This window comes from Biomphalaria glabrata, chromosome 13, assembly GCF_947242115.1.
Source record: "Biomphalaria glabrata chromosome 13, xgBioGlab47.1, whole genome shotgun sequence".
NCBI classification, from domain to species: Eukaryota; Metazoa; Mollusca; class Gastropoda; family Planorbidae; genus Biomphalaria; species Biomphalaria glabrata.
In genome coordinates this window covers 1,543,879-1,570,061 of record NC_074723.1, presented here as the reverse complement: position 1 = coordinate 1,570,061, position 26,183 = coordinate 1,543,879, and the positions used below count along the sequence as shown (strand labels likewise).

Here is a 26,183-nt window from a genome sequence, read left to right as displayed (position 1 = left end):
CGATTGGTGAATGAGGCCCATTGTCAGAGGCAGTTTGCTTCCCAAAAACATACATAAACTGCCCGATTTCTAGGAAAATTGTTAGAGCCGTTTTCGAGATACCCATCCACCCAGTGCTCAACTTCCAGTTTTTTTTACTTTTTGAACCCAGGAAGAAGTTGTGAACTTTTAGGAGGAGTTGTAAAAAATAAATTAATACTGGAGAAGTTATTCTGTTGCTTACAGGAGAAGTTATTCTGTTGATACAGTTTTGAATCTGTTCCATACAGGATTAGTTCATCTGTTCCATACAGGATTAGTTCATCTGTTCCATACAGGAGTAGTTTATCTGTTCCATACAGGATTAGTTCATCTGTTCCATTGAAGTTTCCAAAGTGTAATGGAAATAAATTCAATTAGTTCTGGACAAAATCTGGAAAAATTTCGGCGGAGATGGAATCATGGGAATGTTTTGTTGGTTCCCTACGTCACGTTTTCCTTTTAGACACATGGACATTTATTTAGATTCTGGGGGAACTCCACGATTTCTGTCTTCTCAAGATAAGCACTAAGAAGTGGGGGGGGGGGGGGCAGAACAGTGATTTTAATTCAAAAAAAATGCGGGGGGGGGGGGTGAAGTTTGGGGGGGGTCTGCAAAGCAGCCACCTTTTCCGAAACTACACAACGAGGGTTGCAAAAGCAAAAAGTTTGTCACTTCCCACCTCTCGTTCATCCATCTTCTCTTCTGAGATTACTTTCAAGTCCATGAGATGACCTCTCTCATGTTCTCTAGTCCCACCAGCGTTTAAATTACACGCTAAGACAACGTTACGAAGAGATGTTTCACAAAACAAACTCCTAGGCGGCCTTGCTGGCCGTTCATATGTTGACCATTTCGAGTCAAAACGCATGTTAGTATGTCATACTGACCATTACTATCACTGACAAAACAGATGTCCACAATGTTTTTATCCGCGCGGTGTTATGTCCTCTACATTTTATCCGCGCGGTGTTATGTCCTCTACATTTTATCCGCGCGGTGTTATGTCCTCTACATTTTATCTCCGTAGTGTTATGTCCTCTACATTGTATCCGCGCGGTGTTATGTCCTCTACATTGTATCCGCGAAGTGTTATGTCCTCTACATTGTATCCGCGAAGTGTTATGTCCTCTACATTTTATCCGCGCGGTGTTATGTCCTCTGCATTTTATCCGCGTAGTGTTATGTCCTCTACATTTTATCCGCGCGGTGTTATGTCCTCTGCATTTTATCTCCGTAGTGTTATGTCCTCTACATTGTATCCGCGCGGTGTTATGTCCTCTACATTGTATCCGCGAGGTGTTATGTCCTCTACATTGTATCCGCGCGGTGTTATGTCCTCTACATTGTATCCGCGAGGTGTTATGTCCTCTACATTGTATCCGCAAAGTGTTATGTCCTCTACATTGTATCCGCGAGGTGTTATGTCCTCTACATTGTATCCGCGAGGTGTTATGTCCTCTACATTGTATCCGCGAGGTGTTATGTCCTCTACATTGTATCCGCAAAGTGTTATGTCCTCTACATTGTATCCGCAAAGTGTTATGTCCTCTACATTGTATCCGCGAAGTGTTATGTCCTCTACATTTTATCCGCGCGGTGTTATGTCCTCTACATTGTATCCGCAAAGTGTTATGTCCTCTACATTGTATCCGCAAAGTGTTATGTCCTCTACATTGTATCCGCAAAGTGTTATGTCCTCTACATTTTATCCGCGCGGTGTTATGTCCTCTACATTGTATCCGCAAAGTGTTATGCCCTCTACATTGTATCCGCAAAGTGTTATGTCCTCTACATTGTATCCGCAAAGTGTTATGTCCTCTACATTGTATCCGCAAAGTGTTATGTCCTCTACATTTTATCCGCGAGGTGTTATGTCCTCTACATTGTATCCGCGCGGTGTTATGTCCTCTACATTGTATCCGCGCGGTGTTATGTCCTCTACATTGTATCCGCGCGGTGTTATGTCCTCTACATTGTATCCGCAAAGTGTTATGTCCTCTACATTTTATCCGCGCGGTGTTTTGTAATGTGTTGTCCGCTTTGTCTTGTCGGCACAATGTTTTTACCCCTGTGTTAGTCCGCACAACGTTCTGTCCATGTGTCCGCGCGATATTGTGCCTACTGTGTTTTGTCCTCGCGATATTGTGCCTACTGTGTTTTGTCCTCACGATATTGCGCCCACTGTGTTTTGTCCTCACGATATTGCGCCTACTGTGTTTTGTCCTCACGATATTGTGCCTACTGTGTTTTGTCCTCACGATATTGTGCCTACTGTGTTTTGTCCTCACGATATTGTGCCTACTGTGTTTTGTCCTCACATTATTGTGCATACTGTGTTTTGTCCGCGCGATATTTTGTTCACTATATTTGTGAGCACGATGTTTGATCCTCCTCTATTGTCCACTTTCTTGAGCGCATAGTTTGTCTTCTTGTCCGCGCGATATTATGTCATGTTTTTGTCCGCGCATTGTTTTGTCCATTATATTTCGTGCGCGCGGTGTAGTGTTATTTTCAGCGATGTTTTGCACACAACTTTGCGCGCAAATAGTTTGCGTGAAGTTCTGCCCACTATGTTGTGTTGTAAGTTGTTTGTACAATTTTTTTTAACGTGCCTTTGGATTCTGAAGATAATTACATCACAGCCCAAACCTCTCTTAGAGGCTCGAACCCGGTACCTTCAAGGCAACTGAAGGACAGTCCAGAGCGCTTACTGCACGACGGAATAGTACTGAGTACTAAAACATTAAAACATATTAACAAGTTAATTTTTTTTTAAATGCGTTTAAAAACCTCGCTCATGTTGAATGAAATGGCATCATTTATTTTGAATCAATCATAATTCACACAATTGCATAAGCTACTCCCTTGGTCTTGCGACTTCTACGCGTCTGCTACCTTGCATGTAGACAAAAGTCCCATTCTCTGTCACAGCTCCAATTATTGTAAGGCTTATCTCCCGTTAGCTTAGTTCATGTTCCATGTCAAACAAATTAAATTAATTATGACTAATTGAACTAAGGCGAGAATTTGAATAAATAAAGTTTAAAACATGTGCTACAAACAAATACCGAATTTACGACAGTGATGGTGAATGGACCTCATTCACCAATCGTAAACAATCAACATTTAGTCACGTGATCATATTGATAAAACAACGCAAAAAAAACGGTCACGTGACAACCATCATGAATTAAACATTAGATCGTAAATTATAATAATAATAATCTTTATTATCCGTAGAAGAGATAGAGCACCACGTGGCTAAATGTTGTTTGTTTACGATTGGTGAATGAGGTCCATTAACCAATAAGTGACAAGCAATTTTATTTACAGACTTGTATGTGTGTGAACTGTTGTCGACTGAATTTAAAACTGAAGAAAAGGTTGAATTTAAACCTAAACAAAAGAACCGGGTATCTAGGTATCTGATTCACCTCTACATCTATTTTTGAACATTATGAAGACAAACGTGCAATTTCATTTTGAATATCTCATTCTGTTGTCAGGATACGAACTGTTTCATTTACCGTATTGTTATTAAATACGTTTTTACGTATGTACATTCAATAACCCTAAAGGCCTATACTTGTTTTGATACATGGATCAGTTTTCTTAAATCTTGGAGTAGGCGTGGTTTTTATGTCTAGAATCGTAAAGAGATGAGCGAATGTTATTCGAGCTGTCTTTAAAAGAAAATAATTTTTATGTGCATATAAAACGCATACATATTTTTTATGGCTTATTTAGGTTAAGATAGATAGAAGGATACTCTTCTTCCTAATTGTTCCACCACTTTAAGACTGTTAGATCTGTAGGCCTGTGGAAGATTGCCTCCATCTGACTGTCTGAACACTGTTTTGTCTCGGAAAGATCCAAGCAGATTAACATTCTTTTTTTACATCCTTATTAGCGATGGCTCGTATTCCAATACACTCCCTATAGAGTCGAAGCCGAAGGCCGAGCACACCGTGGAATCTGCCCACTTTTTCTTCTCTGCATCAGATTAGCAGTGCAGTTTCCGCCATAAAAACGGCTCCTAGAGGAACGAAGTGTTAGGCTTTCTTTCATCCCCGCCAGTGCAATGGACTCGGTACTTAAGCACCTCAACGGAGCTTCCCTATTGCGGCTAAGAGGCATTCCCCAGAATAGACCATCATATAGGTAGAGCGAAGTAATTGGCGGCTTTCTCCTCTAAGAACAACTAAAGCCAGAGAAAAATAAAATACTTCATGTTCATGTTCATCTCTTTTGTCCCTTTACTTTCGTCACCAGGGCGCTGTGACAGTTCGCTAAGGCGCTGTGACAGTTCGTTAAGGCGCTGTGACAGTTTGTAGGGGCGCTGTGACAGTTTGAAGGGGCGCTGTGACAGTTCTTAGGATGCGCTGTGACAATTCGTAATGGCGCTGTGACAGTTCGTAAGTGCGCTGTGACAGTTCGTAAAGGCGCTGTGACAGTTCGTAGGGGCGCTGTGACAGTCTCTTAAAGGCGCTGTGACAGTTCTTAGGGGGCGCTGTGACAGTTCGTAAGGGCGCTGTGACAGTTCGTAAGGGCGCTGTGACAGTTCGCGTGACCAAATCCCTCCAGTTTTCCTAGCCAGCAGCTTTTGTTATCGAAGATATCGCGAGAGGCCTGTCCATTCTCCTACGTTGTCCAGTCAGTTTTTTTTTTGTTTTTGGATGACCCTTTCCTCGTGCTCCCTCCTGTTGATCACTTTGGACAGTGAGTCTTGTCTGTCCAAAACCTGCTCAGCACCTTCGTCTCTTCGCGGTATCGAGGTGTTCCTCCTTTTTGCCAGCCAGAGTATTAACTTGTAAAAGTGCAAACTCTTAGTTTTCCTTTCCTGGTATGTGATACCCAGCCATTGTTCTGTAAAATGTAATGTACTGCTTGAATTCTTCTTTCAGCCTCACCTGTTCAGTGTCCGACTTTCGCAACTATATAGAAGTACAGACAGCACTTAGCGAAGAATGAAATGGTATATTTACTTTGAAGCTGATATTATTCTTTTAGATTTTCCACAGTTTTCTCATGACCTCGGATGCCAACTTCATGTTGCTATTTCTAAACACAGATGATATTTCTGTATGTGGCAGACATTGTAGATAGAAAGATCATTTCCTCCATGCCTTTCTTATGTTTACACACAAAATAAAATGTACACGTTTTTTTTTATATGTTTGGTTGCCATGGTATCGACTGAATACAAACAAGAACAGTAACTCTAATTATTTGAGATTAAAACGTAAAGCCTCTTTAAAACAAAACTGTTTGATTTTTTTTTTTTTGTTTCTTCACCGTTTTTCTTCCTAGGTGTTCGACGAAATTCAAATGTTTATGCTTCTCGTGGGGTTGGGCCACATGGCATCAGCCCAGGCCAGAGATCAATAGTTTGATATTATTTCCACACAGTTCCCCATCGAGACAGACAGAGCTCCAGGTTTTTTGAAAAATAATCGAAACAAATTTTTTTAGACCATTATCTCAAACGTTTATGACAATGTGAAATTGTGTGGGTTTGTGTGTGTGTGTGTGATTATTTCTGTGTGGGAGATGCTGCTGCGTGATAATGCTGATTTATATTGAAAGCCTGGCCGGAGCGAAGGTGTTACCCCTTTGACGCTAAACATTCACCGCTACTTCCCAGTTCCCTAGCAACCCTCTTTGATAAAAAAAAAAAGTTTGATTCCCCCTCCCCACCCCCCCATTCCTTTACTTAAATATTTGATCATTTTCAATTTCTCTACAATGCTTTTTTTTCATCTAGAAACGGCCTGCTCTTGGACACAAGCTTTCTTGTCTAGTGTACAGAAAAAAAAACAACTTGCAACAACATATAGATAGATCTAGGTCTACTCATTTATCATTGGAATAAAAACTAAGCAATTAGAATCTTAAAATCGGAAACTGACACAGCTTTAAGTTCCCATAGTGAAACGTCATCTCAGTTGCATGTTTACGTCAACTCAGTTGTATGTTTACGTCATCTTTGTTGTATGTTTACGTCATCTCAGTTGTATGTTTACGTCATCCCAATTGTGTGTTTACGTCATCTTTGTTGTATGTTTACGTCATCTCAGTTGTATGTTTACGTCATCCCAGTTGTGTGTTTACGTCATCTTTGTTGTATGTTTACGTCATTTCAGTTGTATGTTTACGTCATCTCAGTTGTATGTTTACGTCATCTCAGTTGCTTGTTTACGTCATCTCAGTTGCAAGTTTACGTCATCTCAGTTGCAAGTTTACGTCATCTCAGTTGCATGTTTACGTCATCTCAGTTGCAAGTTTACGTCATCTCAGTTGCATGTTTACGTCATCTCAGTTGCATGTTTCATCATCTCAGTTTGCAAGTTTACGTCATCTCAGTTGCAATTTTACGTCATCTCAGTTGCATGTTTACGACATCTCAGTTGTATGTTTACGTCATCTCAGTCGTATGTTTACGTCATCTCAGTTGCATGCTTACGTCATCTCAGTTGTATGTTTACGTCATCCCAGTTGTGTGTTTACGTCATCTTTGTTGCATGTTTACGTCATTTCAGTTGTATGTTTACGTCATCTCAGTTGTATGTTTACGTCATCTCAGTTGCATGTTTACGTCATCTCAGTTGCATGTTTACGTCATCTCAGTTGTATGTTTACGTCATCTCAGTTGCAAGTTTACGTCATCTCAGTTGTATGTTTACGTCATCTCAGTTGTATGTTTACGTCATCTCAGTTGCATGTTTCATCATCTCAGTTTGCAAGTTTACGTCATCTCAGTTGCAATTTTACGTCATCTCAGTTGCATGTTTACGACATCTCAGTTGTATGTTTACGTCATCTCAGTCGTATGTTTACGTCATCTCAGTTGCATGCTTACGTCATCTCAGTTGTATGTTTACGTCATCCCAGTTGTGTGTTTACGTCATCTTTGTTGCATGTTTACGTCATTTCAGTTGTATGTTTACGTCATCTCAGTTGTATGTTTACGTCATCTCAGTTGCATGTTTACGTCATCTCAGTTGCATGTTGACGTCATCTCTGTTGTATGTTTACGTCTTCTCAGTTGCATGTTGACGTCATCTCAGTTGCATGTTGACGTCATCTCAGTTGCATGTTGACGTCATCTCAGTTGCAAGTTTACGTCATCTCAGTTGTATGTTTACGTCATCTCAGTTGTATGTTGTTTTTTTTTGTAAAATATATTTTAGTATTTAACTTTACCCCTATAGTGATCAACAATTTCAAATAGTTACAGACTTGTGGGTGGATGGTTGATCTCCTATGTCCTTGTTGTTCATTGCATAGCGAAGTCTTCTCTTTGATTTAATATTTCTAATGCCTGTATCCCTACTCGAAACATACTCTCGTATGCATTACACGAGCTTAGAGAAAGATTCACACTGACACGCACACTGGGTCAAGAAAACTCCCGTGGTTGATAATGTAATTAGATTTTCTATCCAGCAGGACATTTATTAATGATTGAATCTCAATACCCGGTTTGTAGACATTACATTTGCCCTGCTCATTTTCTGTGCTCATTGCCCCCTGTCACCACCCATTGAAATAACCTCTTCTTTTAGATTCAATTGGACAAAATAGCTCCCTCTTCTAGTAGCATTTGGAAAAAAAATAGTGGGTTTTTTTTTTCGCCACTTGTTGCAGTAAGGCTTATACTTTATTCTCTGACCACTTGTTGCAGTAAGGCTTATACTTTATTCTCTGGCCACTTGTTGCAGTAAGGCTTATACTTTATTCTCTGGCCACTTGTTGCAGTAAGGCTTATACTTTATTCTCTGGCCACTTGTTGCAGTATACTTTAATTTTCTGGCCACTTGTTGCAGTATACTTTAATTTTCTGGCCACTTGTTGCAGTATACTTTAATTTTCTGGCCACTTGTTGCAGTATACTTTATTCTCTGGCCACTTGTTGCAGTATACTTTATTCTCTGGCCACTTGTTGCAGTATATTTTATTCTCTGGCCACTTGTTGCAGTATACTTTATTCTCTGGCCACTTGTTGCAGTATACTTTATTCTCTGGCCACTTGTTGCAGTATATTTTATTCTCTGGCCACTTGTTGCAGTATACTTTATTCTCTGGCCACTTGTTGCAGTATACTTTATTCTCTGGCCACTTGTTGCAGTATACTTTATTCTCTGGCCACTTGTTGCAGTATACTTTATTCTCTGGCCACTTGTTGCAGTATATTTTATTCTCTGGCCACTTGTTGCAGTATACTTTATTCTCTGGCCACTTGTTGCAGTATACTTTATTCTCTGGCCACTTGTTGCAGTATATTTTATTCTCTGGCCACTTGTTGCAGTATACTTTATTCTCTGGCCACTTGTTGCAGTATACTTTATTCTCTGGCCACTTGTTGCAGTATACTTTATTCTCTGGCCACTTGTTGCAGTATACTTTATTCTCTGGCCACTTGTTGCAGTATATTTTATTCTCTGGCCACATGACAAAGTTTTTCTTCTAAAACCATGTTACAGAATCTTAGGTTGACTTCCTTGTTTCTACTGGAAATCTTGTATTCAGAATGTCCAAAGTGCAGATAATCACATCCTCTTTTAGGATTAAGTAGGATTAGTCAAACATTGGTCCAGGATTAGTCAAACATTGGTCCATTGGTAGGGACTAGAGAATACCACTGAGGACACTGCCAGACTTTACAAATTGTAATCGATAAGAATGTTTTTGATTGTGCATTGTGTCTATAAAACGTTTGGCTTTAAATCAATCAGACAGATTTGAAATGTTTGACTTTAAATCAATCAGACAGATTTGAAATGTTTGACTTTAAATCAGACAGATTTGATATGTTTGATTTTAAATCTCGCCTCACCCCAGATACCAGGATGTCAGGGAGAAATATTTTAGAGCTACTAACTTAAAAACGCTATTCGATAATGTCGACCCTGGGAAGGTACTGGGCTTTGTCCGGGAAGTGGGGTTGTCTATGAAGATCTGATTTATGAATTTGTGAACATGTACTATTTACATTAGATTTTTACCAAATTATTAAATTTTTACTACCTTTACTATTTTAACTGTGAATAGACCTTGATTTTAATGATTTAACTGTTTAGAATTAAGCCCTTATGTAGAGAGATGGTAGTCCTTAAGGGACTGCAGGCACGACATGGCCTAAATTGTGCCGATGTGCCAAAAATCAAAACCAAAACCAAAACCTTTGATTTTAAATCAGACAGATTTGAAATGTTTGACTTTAAATCAATCAGCTGGCCAGTTGACACCCTCGTTAACTGTCGGCAATAGAAAAGGGACCTGTACATCATCTTCCCTATAGATCGTAAAGTATGTAAGAGGAACTTACTTCCTTTTTTTTTTACAAAGCTTACATCAACTCACTCTGCCTGTCTGACAGGTCAAAAGTTTGTACACGTTATTTCTCCCACACCCAATCTCGGATTAAGCTGAAATTTTGCACAATTATTTCTTTTATCTGACAACGCAAGAATCAATTTAAAAATTAACCTATTAGTTAATTAACTATTGGTAAATTAATTATTCTGTTTGGTATCTCGAAACAAGGGAAAGAAATGGCACTTGACTGAATGGCTGGTATTAGATCTATAGGTCGCCGATTGAAGTAAGTTTGTAACAAACAATAGATAACTATGCAATCTTCTGTTTTCATAGGCGCCTCCGTAGCAGTGGAGGCTTGAGCAATGAGTTCAAATACAGATAGTCCCCCCCCCCCTTTTTTTTCCTTTTTTTTTAATAAATGCTTTTAAAAAGCGAATATGGTTAAAATCCACCCAGATATTCCTTTCTTTCTCCCCCCCCCCCCCGAGATAAGTGATAGGATCACATCGCGTTGAGAAAACTACAAGCTTGAAATAGCGCTAAACAAAAACAATTGGTACAAATATTTCTAATCGCACTGATTTATGGGTGTTGGTCTAGAGTCTAGCTCTATTATAAATCTATTACAAATTTAATTGCATGAGTAATCCAAACTAATTGATACATCTTCGTATAAGCTTTTTTTTTTAAAGTATTTTTTTTTTTTGTTTTTTCTTATTCGATTGACTGCTTTGTTAGCAAGTGGACTAAAGTGTTTGTGTTTTTTTATCAGTGTCTTGTACCTTCTGTGTGCTGGTCAAATCTTTAACTCTTTCTCTCCGTAATTACTTTTCCACGTTTTAGAAGGAATTCTTCATTTGGCTCATTACTATTTAGCTACCCTGTTATGATTGGGCTTCAATAGCTTTGTTGTTTGTTATCAGAAAATGTATCTGGTATAGAATTAGAAGGGAAATGCATGCTCTTTTTATATAATTCAAAGTCAAGTTTTAAAAAGTAAACAATAATTTAATTTAATGAGGTCAAAATCAACGATGGTATCGTCGATTAGGAGAGAAAGTGTTAAGTCGTGCGTCGTCATCTCTAACTTATATTTAGTATAATAATATAAAAGCTATTTAAATTAACAATATACCCTGTTGTTATATCAACCAAGGGGATAATGACAAATGACCCAAAATAGTATTTTAAACAAATTATTATTAATTTGTTTCGAAGAAGTAAAGAACCAGTACTCAAGGTCTCTCCATAAGTTTGTAAAACAGTCACACCGGAGTGTTACTCTAAACAAGAAAAGGGTCGAAATAAATCTACCAGAAATGTGTCCGTAGTAAAGCTCTTCAGTCCTAGTACTTGGACATCTCCTCAGATCTCTACATTTCATGAAAGTTGTTCTTCATCCGTACACCCATCCTTTCACCGCCTTCTTGAACCCCCCACGTGACGTCTCGCCCCTGTCAATCCACCAAATGACTTGTCTATTTGATCCGGGGGGAGACAAAAATCTCCATCCAGTAGAAATTAGAAGCCGTGAAATTCCAATGCCACTTTCCTGTGTGTGGCTTGATTAGCTCATAGCCCACTTCTTTTATTCAATAGACAGTCTTGAGTCTTCACTCTGACAATCTCATCTCTACATCTCGATGAGTGCAGTCTGTCTGTCTGTCTGTCTGTTCATGATCTTTACAAGTTTCTCAGAGTAAACCACGAAATAGAGTTTACAGTGAACTGACAACAGTGAACTGACAATTATCTATTATACAGGCAACAAATATAACCAAGAAAAACATAACATCTTAGTACTTTATAAATGAATAAATGGCAATATCAACTCTAGATCAGCGGTTCTCAACCTTTTATGCTCGGCGACCCCGTTTTACAATACTCTTCCGCGACCCCCGCACACACACACACATACAGCAATAGAAGAATAGACAATAACAATCCTTATTTTCGATGGTCTTAGGCGACCCCTGGCAAATCGTCAATCGACCCCCTAGGGAGTCGCGACCCATAGGTTGAGAACCCCTGCTCTAGGGTAAACGAAACAGAAATGAAGTATCATTTTCAATAATTATGAATGAATGTGAATTCTGTGAATGGTTTAATGTAGAGTCTGCAATAGATAGTCTTTTACATTTGCAATGCAGTATTGGCAATAGTACTCAGCTCTTTAGATCAAGAAATGTAGTATCTGCTACAGTTTGTTATCTTTAGGCTTGTGCTCTCAAGAAAAAAAATGCTAAAGTTAGATCCAATATGTGTCTGTTTTCGAAAGCTTGAAATAATGAAGAAAGATTGCCAGAAGTAGAAATTTGAAACAGATTCTACAGGAAGTACAAAAAGGGAAAGAAAATTTCCGGAAGAGAATGCCACTTCCGGTTGGCATGCCTATGGTTAATGCTACACCGGAACTGAGTTTGAAAAAGTTTGAAACGGTCTTTCCAATAAATTTGCGATGCCAGACCTCAGAAACTTTTTAACCATTTCCAATTGGTCTGGACTAGTATGCCTTAAAAAAATGAATACTTGAGTCAAGGTTATTGGCTGATGGAGCATACAAGCAAGGTCATAGGCCGTAATGACCGACAATCACGCCACCCTCATAACTACTAATTGTTAATCGATTAATGACAATTGAATGTTTCAAACTGGCTATGCTTTTACTGTGGGTTTTTTTTTCGTGCTAGCCTGGGGGATTGGAGAGAGATTGGAAAGATTTGTTTTAGTTATCACTCTAATGAGAGGTTAGAAGTTCTGCTGTTACTGTCAGGAGAGGTTAAACATTCTATTATTACTTTCATGAGAGATTAAACATTCTATTATTACTTTCATGAGAGGTTAAACACTCTATTATTACTTTCTGGAGAGGTGAAAAAATTATATTATTACTTTCATGAGAAGTTAAACATTCTATTATTATTTTCAGGAGAGGTTAAACATTCTATTATTACTTTCATGAGAGGTTAAACATTCTATTATTACTTTCTGGAGAGGTTAAACATTCTATTATTACTTTCTGGAGAGGTTAAAAAATTATATTATTACTTTCAGTAGATGTTAAAAATTATAGTATTACTATCTGGAGAGGTTAAAAAATTATATTATTACTTTCATGAGAATTTTAAAATTATATTATTAGTTTCAGGAGATGTTAAACATTCAATTATTACTTTCACGAGAGGTTAAACATTCTATTATTACTTTCTGGAGAGGTTAAAAAATTATATTATTACTTTCATGAGAATTTTAAAATTATATTATTAGTTTCAGGAGATGTTAAACATTCAATTATTACTTTCACGAGAGGTTAAACATTCTATTATTACTTTCTGGAGAGGTTAAAAAAATATATTATTACTTTCAGTAGATGTTAAAAATTATATTATTACTATCTGGAGAGGTTAAAAAATTATATTATTACTTTCATGAGAATTTAAAAATTATGTTATTAGTTTCAGTAGATGTTCAACATTCTATTATTACTTTCACGAGAGGTTAAACATTCTATTACTTTCTGGAGAGGTTAAAAAATTATATTATTACTTTCATGAGAGGTTAAACATTCTATTATTACTCTCATGAGAGGTTAGGATTGAGATTTTTTATGTTGTTTATTTGAAGACTTGACTCATTGGTTTCCCGTCATTGCAAGAGTTTGTTGTTCTTGTTTCAGAGACAAATCTTTAGGTCAGATTGTTCTAGTTTCAAAGACAAAACTTTAGGTCAGATTGTTCTAGATGTTTCAAAGACAAAACTTTAGGTCAGATTGTTCTAGATGTTTCAAAGACAAAACTTTAGGTCAGACTGTTCTAGTTTCAAAGACAAAACTTTAGGTAAGATTGCTCTAGTTTCAAAGATAAAACTTTAGGTCAGATTGCTCTAGTTTCAAAGACAAAACTTTAGGTCAGACTGTTCTAGTTTCAGAGACAAAACTTTAGGTCAGACTGTTCTAGTTTCAGAGACAAAACTTTAGGTCAGACTGTTCTAGTTTCAGAGACAAAACTTTAGGTCAGACTGTTCTAGTTTCAGAGACAAAACTTTAGGTCAGATTGTTCTAGTTTCAGAGACAAAACTTTAGGTCAGATTGTTCTAGTTTCAAAGACAAAACTTTAGGTCAGATTGTTCTAGATGTTTCAAAGACAAATCTTTAGGTCAGATTGTTCTAGTTTCAAAGACAAAACTTTAGGTCAGATTGTTCTAGTTTCAGAGACAAAACTTTAGGTCTGATTGTTCTAGTTTCAAAGACAAAACTTTAGGTCAGACTGTTCTAGTTTCAGAGACAAAACTTTAGGTCTGATTGTTCTAGTTTCAAAGACAAAACTTTAGGTCAGATTGTTCTAGATGTTTCAAAGACAAAACTTTAGGTCAGACTGTTCTAGTTTCAGAGACAAAACTTTAGGTCTGATTGTTCTAGTTTCAAAGACAAAACTTTAGGTCAGACTGTTCTAGTTTCAAAGACAAAACTTTAGGTCTGATTGTTCTAGTTTCAAAGACAAAACTTTAGGTCAGACTGTTCTAGTTTCAGAGACAAAACTTTAGGTCTGATTGTTCTAGTTTCAAAGACAAAACTTTAGGTCAGATTGTTCTAGTTTCAAAGACAAAACTTTAGGTCAGACTGTTCTAGTTTCAAAGACAGAACTTTAGGTCAGACTGTTCTAGTTTCAAAGACAAAACTTTAGGTCAGACTGTTCTAGTTTCAAAGACAAAACTTTAGGTCAGAAACTTTAGGTCAGATTGTTCTAGTTTCAAAGACAAAACTTTAGGTCAGACTGTTCTAGTTTCAAAGACAAAACTTTAGGTCAGAAACTTTAGGTCAGATTGTTCTAGTTTCAAAGACAAAACTTTAGGTCAGACTGTTCTAGTTTCAAAGACAAAACTTTAGGTCAGATTGTTCTAGTTTCAAAGACAAAAACTTTAGGTCAGATTGTTCTAGTTTCAAAGACAAAAACTTTAGGTCAGATTGTTCTAGTTTCAGAGACAAAACTTTAGGTCAGATTGTTCTAGTTTCAGAGACAAAACTTTAGGTCAGATTGTTCTAGTTTCAAAGACAAAACTTTAGGTCAGATTGTTCTAGTTTCAGAGACAAAACTTTAGGTCAGATTGTTCTAGTTTCAAAGACAAAACTTTAGGTCAGATTGTTCTAGTTTCAGAGACAAAACTTTAGGTCTGATTGTTCTAGTTTCAAAGACAAAACTTTAGGTCAGATTGTTCTAGATGTTTCAAAGACAAAACTTTAGGTCAGACTGTTCTAGTTTCAGAGACAAAACTTTAGGTCTGATTGTTCTAGTTTCAAAGACAAAACTTTAGGTCAGACTGTTCTAGTTTCAAAGACAAAACTTTAGGTCTGATTGTTCTAGTTTCAAAGACAAAACTTTAGGTCAGACTGTTCTAGTTTCAGAGACAAAACTTTAGGTCTGATTGTTCTAGTTTCAAAGACAAAACTTTAGGTCAGATTGTTCTAGTTTCAAAGACAAAACTTTAGGTCAGACTGTTCTAGTTTCAAAGACAGAACTTTAGGTCAGACTGTTCTAGTTTCAAAGACAAAACTTTAGGTCAGACTGTTCTAGTTTCAAAGACAAAACTTTAGGTCAGAAACTTTAGGTCAGATTGTTCTAGTTTCAAAGACAAAACTTTAGGTCAGACTGTTCTAGTTTCAAAGACAAAACTTTAGGTCAGAAACTTTAGGTCAGATTGTTCTAGTTTCAAAGACAAAACTTTAGGTCAGACTGTTCTAGTTTCAAAGACAAAACTTTAGGTCAGATTGTTCTAGTTTCAAAGACAAAAACTTTAGGTCAGATTGTTCTAGTTTCAAAGACAAAAACTTTAGGTCAGATTGTTCTAGTTTCAGAGACAAAACTTTAGGTCAGATTGTTCTAGTTTCAGAGACAAAACTTTAGGTCAGATTGTTCTAGTTTCAAAGACAAAACTTTAGGTCAGATTGTTCTAGTTTCAGAGACAAAACTTTAGGTCAGATTGTTCTAGTTTCAAAGACAAAACTTTAGGTCAGATTGTTCTAGTTTCAAAGACAAAACTTTAGGTCAGACTGTTCTAGTTTCAAAGACAAAACTTTAGGTCAGATTGTTCTAGTTTCAAAGACAACACTTTAGGTCAGACTGTTCTAGTTTCAAAGACAATACTTTAGGTCAGACTGTTCTAGTTTCAAAGACAAAACTTTAGGTCAGAAACTTTAGGTCAGACTGTTCTAGTTTCAAAGACAAAACTTTAGGTCAGACTGTTCTAGTTTCAAAGACAAAACTTTAGGTCAGACTGTTCTAGTTTCAAAGACAAAACTTTAGGTCAGATTGTTCTAGATGTTTCGCGTCAAATCTCTTTCCTCACGTCCCACAATGCAGCTGGTGAAAAATGTTTGTCTGAGACTCGGAGATACAAAAGTCTCCAGAGAGAAGTAAGCCAAAAAAACAAAATAAATGTGTGTGTTTGTTGGTGTCACAATTCTTCGGTCATTATAGCTCGTTCAGTGCGGTTCCATTTCTCTGAGAGCCTGGAAAATTGTCATATACTTTTTTTGTTATTGTTATAGAATTGTACTTTGAGGGATATATTTTGTTAAAATATACGTTAAAAAATGTTTTTGTTTCGTGCATATTGTTATTATTATTATTATAGCTTTAATATAGCTCTACTTTCATGCTTATAGCATGCTCAGAGCGCTTTGGTCCAATCTCATTTGTGGACCAGTTGGGGGGGGGGTAATCTAGGAGTTGGTTTTCCGTGCTGCCTTTAGGCGCTCAGTAAACGCAACTCTGCCCGAGTCGAGCCCCCTTCTAGATAGCCAAGACAAGCCAAGTTCAAGCGCACTTAGCCTCTCGACCACGCTTCCCACAGTCCAAATGTCCGATGTCCATCTTACTGACCTGCAGACTTGGTCATCATGCAATTTATAAATATCGTTCTGATCTGGACATTTTAAGATAAGTCTACGTCCGTTATTTGTTAGGTAAGAAAAAATTAATTGTAAATGTTATTTGTATTTTCCAGCGGACTAAATGCATGACGCGTAGGACGTAATCATCTTCTTTTTTGAAGTAGCGTCTGTATTATATAAGATAAGATAACTTAAGATGCTTTACGTGTGATCTTTTTATTAGCTGTAACAGTCGACATCCATGTTAAAGTCCAGCCTCGCCTTGGCCGGTCACTCCAAGGCGCAAGCGACAAAAAGTATCCTAACCTCATGGTCAACGTACTCACATACCCTTCTCCAGGGATAGGGATAATAGAAGAACTCGATGGCTAGACAAGCAGAAGATGGGGAGGGGTGTATATTTTTTATAACAGAATGTCTGCTATGCAGTGACATTAATTCCAATATGTGTGTCTTCTTTTTTTTTTCAAGATCTCTTGAAGTGCAACTGATACAGGGCCGGACTTAGGCCACTGCAGCCTATGCGGTCGCAGTGGACCCCGCACTTTCATAGGCCCCGCGCTAATTCTAAGTGTAAATTATTAAATTAAACCATTATAACTTATATATAATAACAGGGTTTCCGCGGCCTCCTGATTTTCCAGGGCCTCATGGAAATCTCCTGTAATTGCAAAATATACGACAAAGTCCTGGAAATCTCCTGACATTAAAATCTCGTGAAAACTCATTAAAATTTCCTGAAAAATAGACAACATTGTCCTTTTGGGGGGCCAATCCTACGCTCGATAAAAGAAAAACGGCATTATCAGGTTTCATTTAATAAAAATGTATTGCAAAGACGAATATGTTTTCTAATACAAAGTCTTAATTTCGACATTATGCTTATCCCTACCCAGACAGGGCCCCGCAATTGTTAGGGCCGTCCCTGAACTGCTATCTTAAATATCCTACTATAGGCTCGACATGTCGGACATTCAGCTTTGGGTTATTTCATGGCCGACATTGAGGCTTTAAAAGAATGTCTACGTTTATTTCATGGCCGACATTGAGGCTTTAAAAGAATGTCTACGTTTATTTCATGGCCGACATTGAGGCTTTAAAAGAATGTCTACGTTTATTTCATGGCCGACATTGAGGCTTTACGAGAATGTCTACGTTTTTTTCATGGCCGACATTGAGGCTTTAAAAGAATGTCTACGTTTATTTCATGGCCGACATTGAGGCTCTAAAAGAATGTCTACGTTTATTTCATGGCCGACATTGAGGCTCTAAAAGAATGTCTACGTTTATTTCATGGCCGACATTGAGGCTCTAAAAGAATGTCTACGTTTATTTCATGGCCGACATTGAGGCTTTACGAGAATGTCTACGTTTATTTCATGGCCGACATTGAGGCTTTAAAAGAATGTCTACGTTTATTTCATGGCCGACATTGAGGCTTTAAAAGAATGTCTACGTTTATTTCATGGCCGACATTGAGGCTTTAAAAGAATGTCTACGTTTATTTCATGGCCGACATTGAGGCTTTAACTCTTTCTCTCCGTAATTATTTACCACATTCTGGTGGAATCAACGTTGGTATCGTCAGTTAGGAGAGAAAGAGTTAAAAGAAAGTCTACGTTTATTTCATTGCCTTGTGACATAGGAATTAAAAAAAAAGAATCTCTCCTTGACGTCTGCCACGGTGTTTCTGTGACATTTGAACTTAGGGGTTATATATTGTTTCTGTGACATTTTATCTCGGGGGTTATGTATTGTTTCTGTGACATGTGAACTCCGAGATAAGTTGACAAAGGCGTGACTCACACAATGAACACCTGACTCACACCGCAGTAAACAAAGGTAGCTCTCACCCGATGTCTAACGACCCGGCGCGTCACGTGAGCTAGACCATTCACTTGACGAGGCCTGGTCATGCATCGCTTCATTGACCCTCGTACCAGGCCGCAGGCGTGAAGTCTTTAGATCTACCTTTTTGGGGGTTTTGACTTTTTTGTTTCCCCAAGTGCTTGGGCTGTGGTCTGCTCGTGTGTCTAGCTTGGATTACTCATGTCAGTCAATAGTAGAGTCTGTATTTGAACAGAAATCGATGGAATTCTTTTTTCATTTCAAAACGCATTCTTATCAAAAGTGTAATGTTATCATTTATGTCAGTGTTGGCTTTGAAAGTTTTCTCACTGTCATCAAGGGATAATTCAAGTCTGATGGTTTGTTTCAAAGATTAAAGATTGTGGATAAACTGTGGAGCTAACAGCTTTGTACAAACCCACTGAAATCTTTGACCACAGCGACCTTGAGATGACATACTTTTAGGTTTTCTTCCTTAAAACAAGGTACCACTTTTGAATGTGTCTGTAGAATTATTTGTTAGTTGTGCCTTAGATTATTTAAGTCTAAGATCCATGTTTTCACTATATGTTTGCATTATTTTATATCTATTTCTTTGACAACATATTCACATGGGTTCGGTTTTAAGCTACTTTATAAACTGCAGCCTTCCTAGTAACAATTTTTTTTCACCCTCAATTTTGATCTGCATATTTCGACTCTTTATCTCAAAACATAAAACTAAACCTTCCTTTATACATCTTTAATAAACATAAACCTTCCTTCATACATCTACAAACATAAACCTTTCTTTACACATCTCCAAACTTAAACCTTTCTTTACACATCTCCAAACAAACCTTTCTTTACACATCTCCAAACATAAACCTTTCTTTACACATCTCCAAACATAAACCTTTCTTTACACATCTCCAAACATAAAGCTTTCTTTACACATCTCCAACCATAAACCTTTCTTTACACATCTCCAAACATAAACCTTTCTTTACACATCTCCAAACATAAACTTTTATTTACGCATCTCCAAACATAAACCTTTCTTTACACATCTCCAAACATAAACCTTTCTTTACACATCTCCAAACATAAACCTTTCTTTACACATCTCCAAACATAAACCTTTCTTTACACATCTCCAAACATAAACCTTTCTTTACACATCTCCAAACATAAACCTTTCTTTACACATCTCCAAACATAAACCTTTCTTTACACATCTCCAAACATAAACCTTTCTTTACACATCTCCAAACATAAACCTTTCTTTACACATCTCCAAACATAAACCTTTCTTTACGCATCTCCAAACATAAACCTTTCTTTACACATCTCCAAACATAAACCTTTCTTTACGCATCTCCAAACATAAACCTTTCTTTACACATCTCCAAACATAAACCTTTCTTTACACATCTCCAAACATAAACCTTTCTTTACACATCCCCAAACATAAACCTTTCTTTACGCATCTCCAAACATAAACCTTTATTTACACATCTCCAAACATAAACCTTTCTTTACGCATCTCCAAACATAAACCTTTCTTTACACATCTCCAAACATAAACCTTTCTTTACACATCTCCAAATCTAAACCTTTCTTTACACATCTCCAAACATAAACCTTCCATAAGTATTTATCTTTACTTTGCAGCCCCTCTTGATTTTCACCAGTTGACATTTCAACAATATCTTCTTTTTACAGAAGTGTCTTTTTTATTTATTTTATAGACATATTAAATGGTGCAGTCTGATTCCTTATTTGAAATCTTTTGTTGATAAGATGAAATGTTATCAAAGTAAAAAACAAATGTTTAGAAACAAGAATGTTCATTCCCCACTTGTTCTCTCCACCCCCCTTTTTCATCTCTCCTCCTAATTTTTCTCTTATCTTTTTCTCTTATCTTTTTCTCTCATCTTTTTCTCTTCCTTTTCTTTGTCCTCCTCCTATTTCTCCGTCTTCCCCCCCGTTTCAGTCTCTCGGTCTCTTTCTCTTTTCTCACTGTCCGATTTCGCAATGGCAGAGCTTGGAGCTGAGCTTAAACATGCTGTCCTTTAGATAAGCTCCGTCCAGTCGATTCTTAATAACTCCTGCTACAAGGTCAAGACATAATCTACCCATGTCCTGGAGTCATTCCGAGGCACGCGCGTATCCCAGAAGAAAACAACATTGCCCCACATAGCCAGTTATTTATTTATTTTTGTTTTTTTGTTTTACTATGGGAGAGAGAACGTTTTGATGATGTAAATAGATTGTTGACCAAACTTGTATGTTGACTACTTTATTACTTGTAGAGGTTTCTTTATGTTCTATCGTTCTCACAACTTTCTTATCTTATCTTATCTTGTATGTATGGCCTCCTTCAGTCGCGAAGCGACTATGGATCATCTTGGTGAGATGAATGCCTTGGCATTAGCTGTGGTCGGAACGATGTCGCCCACACATCGGTTCCCCCCTCTCCACGCAGCTGATGTATCCAAAGGAACGGCAGTGCCGATACAGTTTGGGGTCAGCGGCATCGCAGGTTCTGCCAGAGTGTAGCACTGGTCGCCAGCTCCTGATTTTTCCTCAGGGTTGACTCCCGAAGCCTTTCCCATTATTGGGTAGAGCTGCAAGGCAACAGAGGTTTGAATTCAGAGTTTTCCTTCTCCTAGGTGGGTATCTAGCCATGGCTAACGAGCCCCTCCTACCTCTTATATAATACAGACGTTACTTCAAAAAAGAAGATGATTACGTCCTACGCGTCATGCATTCAGTCATGCATATTAACCAATGACTTAAACTCTGCCAAGTCACTGGTTTTCCTGGCTAGCTCAGGGCAACCCATTCCGTGCTCTAATAGCACTAGGGAAGAAGGAGCGTTTGTACAACTTACGATAAACTAGTGAACACAAGAGTACTGACATGATTTTATTTATGTACAATAGTTCATCTACACCGTTGGTAATGGCGCACCTCTCAAGTTCAAGAGTGTATGAATAGATATTACATCTGGACAACATTAGTGTCCCGCAATGTTAAAATTATTTATAAAACATAAAGCTTGAACATTTCAAATCTCTTGAAACACTGGCAACTGTCTTCACTGACAAGAATAAAAACGCTCTCCTCAATAAGAAGAGGAATAAAAAGCAAAATATAAAAATGCTTTAAACAAAAACAACAAAAGCGTATTGTAAAAATGTTTTACATGTTTCGGATGTTCCTTCAGAGTTGAAGATAATTACTTCCTAGTCCAAACCTCCCGCAGGACGACGGGGGATGGGAGCGGGCAGGGTTTGAACCCTGGACCATCGATAAATCTGAACGACAGTCCAGCGCGCAAACCGCACGACCAGGCAGCCATCCTGAGGGGAAAGCGTTCCACATTTACAACAATAATGTAGAATTTATTTCCTTTTTTCGATATCAAACAAAATAATTAATTAACTGGTTAATTTTTTTTTAATTGATTCATGTTTTGTTAGGTACAATAAATAGTGTAAAGTTTCAACTTGATCCGAGAATGGGTGTGTGTACCAGACAGACGGACAAAATGAGGTTATTAAAGTTTTTGAAAAAACAAAATTCAAAGCCTCAAGAAAAAAAACAAACATTTCCGTAACAAAAAAAATTCTCCCCTTCCTTCAGTTTAACGTGTAACGTTCTACATATTTGCATATTTGCATTTCAGTTCACGTGATAATATGATAAACTACTTATTAATGGACCTCATTCACCATTCGTAAACAAACAACATTTAGCCACGTGGTGCTCTATCTCTTCTATATAATTTACGATCTCATGTTTAATTCATGATGGTTGTCACGTGACAGTTTTTTCCCGTTGTTTTATCATAAAGGTCACGTGACTAAATGTTGTTTGTTTACGATTGGTGAATGAGGTCCATTTTTGTTTTAAATTATGTTCCACTAGTATGCATACTAAATAGATTTTTTTTCATAAAAAATAAAAGTAAACATTTCTTTTTTTGTAAATGTAGTTACTATGACAGAACGTACTTAACTAAGGAAAAAATATTTTTTTTTGACAAAAAATCTAAAACCGTTTGCATAAAGGTGTTACAAATATGGTAAATGGCTATCTTCCTTACTAAAGAGCCTTCCATGTCTGTTGCTATTAATAGTGTATACTTGTAAAAATGGTGCAATTTTATGAAAAAAAAACTGCTTGCATAGTTGTTGTATTTTTTAAATTACATTTTTCAGTGGCGTAGCTAGAGTATATGATGCCTGGTGCGGTACCTCATCTTGATGCCCCCCCCCCCCCAAAAAAAAAAAAGCTAACTAAATAATAACATTGCAAAACCTTACGTTTTTGTTCAAAATAATATGCATTCATTAATCAAATATTGTTAATTCAAAAAATCACTTTACATAAACATACTACAAGTGAATTTTACGCGCTTTCTTGCCGGCAAAAGTATCAATTATTTTATCGAAATCAATTTTTTCCACCAGCTCTTGTTCAATGAACAAAATGGCCAAATTAGTGAGACGTAAATTTGTCATCGTTGATCGCAAGTAATTCTTGATCAGTTTAAGTTTGGAAAAACTTCTCTCGCATGTAGCGACGCTTACCGCAATAGTAAAAAAATATGCGAATCATGATGACGATATTTGGGACTGAATCATCTAGCTGATATTTTTTTTTATAAAATTCAAGAGCTCACATGTCCTTGTTTTGGAAGTTCGGAGGCTTCTGATGAAACTGACAAACCGTTGAAGCCTCTTTCGCTCCAGCAGAAATTCGTTTTTTTATCAATGTCGCTAGGAGTACTATCGAGATTGATTTCGACCTGAGGATCTAATAACTGGGAAGGCGACAAAAATAAATTCATATCTATCTGCTACAACATGAAGTTGCTCGAATCGGGTGATTATTTCTTGAACAATCCTGTCCAAGGTAGAATAAATTTCCCTTCGTAGCTCTTCTTTGTGTGTAAGTACAGAGTAGTCACTTTTCTCACCAGGCATCTTTTACTTATGGCTTACACGTTTTTGAGGTTCTGTACTGATTCTCAGATCTGAGCACACGCTTTCGGCAAAGGTAATGCTGGCTTCAGCGATGTCCTCTCGATTACTACTTAAAAATGTCTCTAATGTTTTTAGTTTGAGTGAGCAGTCTCGAATAGACAATCCTTGTTTTTGAAGGTAGACTTGCGCATCATTAATTTCAGTTAATACAGGAGCCCAAAATCCAAGATAGGTGAGAAAACTGAAAGACTGAATAGCAACTAATAATCCACCTGCTTCAGATATAGTCGATGAATTTTTCTCTCTGCTATTTAATATCTCCAGAGTTTCTATAATTATAGAAAATGTATCCCTAACCATCTTGACGGCTTCTTCTCTGGCGCTCCAGCGGGTCTCAACTAAACGTTTAAGGCTAGTTCCGTTTATTTTGATGAGGATATCCCAGCGGTGTGTTGAAGTTGAGAAAAAGGCGTGTAAACGGTCCAATGTACCAAAAAATGTTACCGAATTGACTTCAGCTTCAGCAGCTCAAATTCCTGCTAAATTAAGAGAATGGTTTGAGCAGGCAATGAATAGTGCTTTGGGATTGACTTCTAGAATACGTTATTGGACACCGTAGTATTAACCTTTTATGACCGCAGCATTATCACAGCCTTGACCCCTGCAGTCCATTATGTCGAAGCCATCCGAATGCAGTTTCTCTATAACCATCTTGGCGATTCCAGCAGCATACTTGTCCTTTGTGTCGATGAAGTTAATAAAAGACTCACGAACTAGCACCCCGTCATTATCCATGACAACGTACCGTAAAATTTGGGAAGTTTGATCCAATTTTGTGATGTCAGGTGTACTGTCAAAAATAATAGAGAAATATTTGGCTTGATCTACTTGCTGTATGATTTGTTTTTTAACGTGATCCCCCAATATTGTAATAAATTCATTTAGTATTTGTGGAGACATGTATGTATTCGGTCTGGAACAAAGCTTAGTTCGAAGCACATGCTCCCTCAAGAGTGGACCGTACTTTGATGGTAATTTTACTAACTCCATTAAATTGCCTTGATTTTGCCCTTCCAACACTTCTTCAGCTCGCTTGCGATGCCCACGTAGTACCAGATTTTGCTTTAGAGAAAACCAATGATGTCCAAGATTCTCTTCAGGTAGTCTCTCCAGGTTTTCGTCTCTTGTATAATCAAATCTTGGGCCGTGTTGTCAATACTGTTCCCTACTCTCAGGTGAACTTCAAGTTTCCTCCAAGCAAGCGATGACTGAATGTGAGATCTGCTGGTCTCATGTCTTTCTTTTTCGGGGATAACCTCCACCAATCATTGAATCCATCTTTGGATTTAAATGAAGATTTGGTAATTGATCTTGTTCAGAAGAGTATGCAGGGGGAGCAAAATAAGGATTCTTTTTTTGGCGAATAACACATCCACTTTCTAAGAACTTCCTCGCCGTTTGACATTTGCCGGAAAAACCAAGCCTTTGAAAGCTTTCTAGCCTTTCCTTTTGCTGATTCTTGATATGTAACAGATTTTCACCCTCTAGACTCTTTGATCCATGCCGTCAGCCGTTTCAATCATAGATTTCTCCGTCTGAGCTTAAAATGGTTTTGAGGCGTCATCCAGACTAGTCAGTCTTGAGCACTGTTCATCATTTTGTTTACGTTACAGTATTACAATTAACTAGTTAGTTAAAAAAAATCGTAGAAAACAAAGGTTAGCTTATTTAAAAATATTGACATTACAATAGAATTATTTCCAAAATCAAACCATAAAGAATCATAAGGAAATGAATAAACTAAGGCAATTATTTAGAGCTAGAGTTTAGTAATTTATTTGTAAACTCTATATCTAGATTAAACCAGTGGATAATGAAGAAAAAAAGTTGGCCTATCTTCTTCTTTATATTACAGAGCATTGATCAGTGTAATAACAACATGTACCGTGTGTCCGAAATAAATCTAGTAAATTAGATTCAAACTGTTCTATAGCTTACATTGTATGGAAGAAATAGTCAAAGAGATGAAACAAAATAACGACTTGACTAGTTTATAAATCGTTAGCTCATGTTTAAAATACAGTAGTTTATGTTTGCTCGTGTCCATACAATTAGTCGTTTTTACTGAAACGCTCTGGGAAATAGGAAATTAATACATACTGGGGGAATTTTGGTGCCCCTCTCCACTTGGTGCCCTGTGCGGCCCGCACCACCCGCACATTGGTAGCTACGCCACTGACATTTTTCGCTTTTAGAAAAGAAAAAAGTAGCCGTTGCATGAGAACTTTGAATGGTCTAAAATATTTCGGATTTTCAATATCTTATCTAGTTTACGAGATCTAAACGAGATGGACCGACCGACGGAGAGACAGATCACACAAAACTAGTAGCGTCTATTCCCCGTTCGGGGACCGCTAAAAATCAACCCCATTCTCTCAAAAGGCAAAATCAAAACAAAATTCGTAGAGTACACATAAAGATGCAATATCAACGGGCCATTTCAAAGCATGTTTAATCTAGCTCTTCTAGTTAAGTTTAGAAACTATTTTTTTTTCTCAGCTAATTCATTCATTGAAAACCCGGGCGTAGGTTGTTTGCAAACATTTCTATTCATGTCAACTGATAGATTGACCTATTTAAGACATGGGTTTAAGTATGAGTGACATCTGTGCAAGGTCAGGACCTGACCTAGCTAACGCAATAAACTTGTTGCTATGTTGTCCCAACGAGTGCAACAAATAGCAAGACGAACTCGTGGATAGACTTTGGGCAAGACAAGTTTTGTTCTGTTTCAATGAACATCTGTCATTTATGACTATACAATTCGTCCGTCCAGTGCCCTCATGACCTTCTGGTACCAAACAGAACATTTAATTATAAATTAATCAGCAGCGATTCTCAAAACGTTGGGCGTGACGTCCTGACAACAAAAAGAGGAGGGGGAGGAGCCGATAAAAAAAATTCATTTTGATTTATCAATCCATTTTTTCAAGACGAACAGAATAAAATGGCGTTATTATCTCGTTTCTTATATTAATGACGACCTTTTAACATGTATATCGTTTTTCACGAGAGGCGTTTGCAACGAAAAAACAACATCCCAAAACTTATTGAAGACAGAAGATAT

The 26,183-nt window shown here is 37.4% G+C and overlaps 1 protein-coding gene across 7 annotated transcripts in view; it reads left to right on the top strand.

Annotated features, from left to right (window-relative positions):
• LOC106063594 (N-acetylated-alpha-linked acidic dipeptidase 2-like) overlaps positions 1-26,183 on the top strand; it is a 158,840-nt gene that overhangs the window by 101,125 nt on the left and 31,532 nt on the right. Inside the window, exon 1 of one of the 7 annotated variants that reach the window (XM_056008973.1) lies at positions 18,236-18,565. The exons of the other annotated variants lie outside the window; for them this stretch is intronic. The gene's annotated coding sequence lies outside the window, so the exon portion shown is untranslated. Of the gene's footprint in view, positions 1-18,235; positions 18,566-26,183 lie in introns of those variants that run through there. 7 annotated transcript variants of the gene reach the window in all.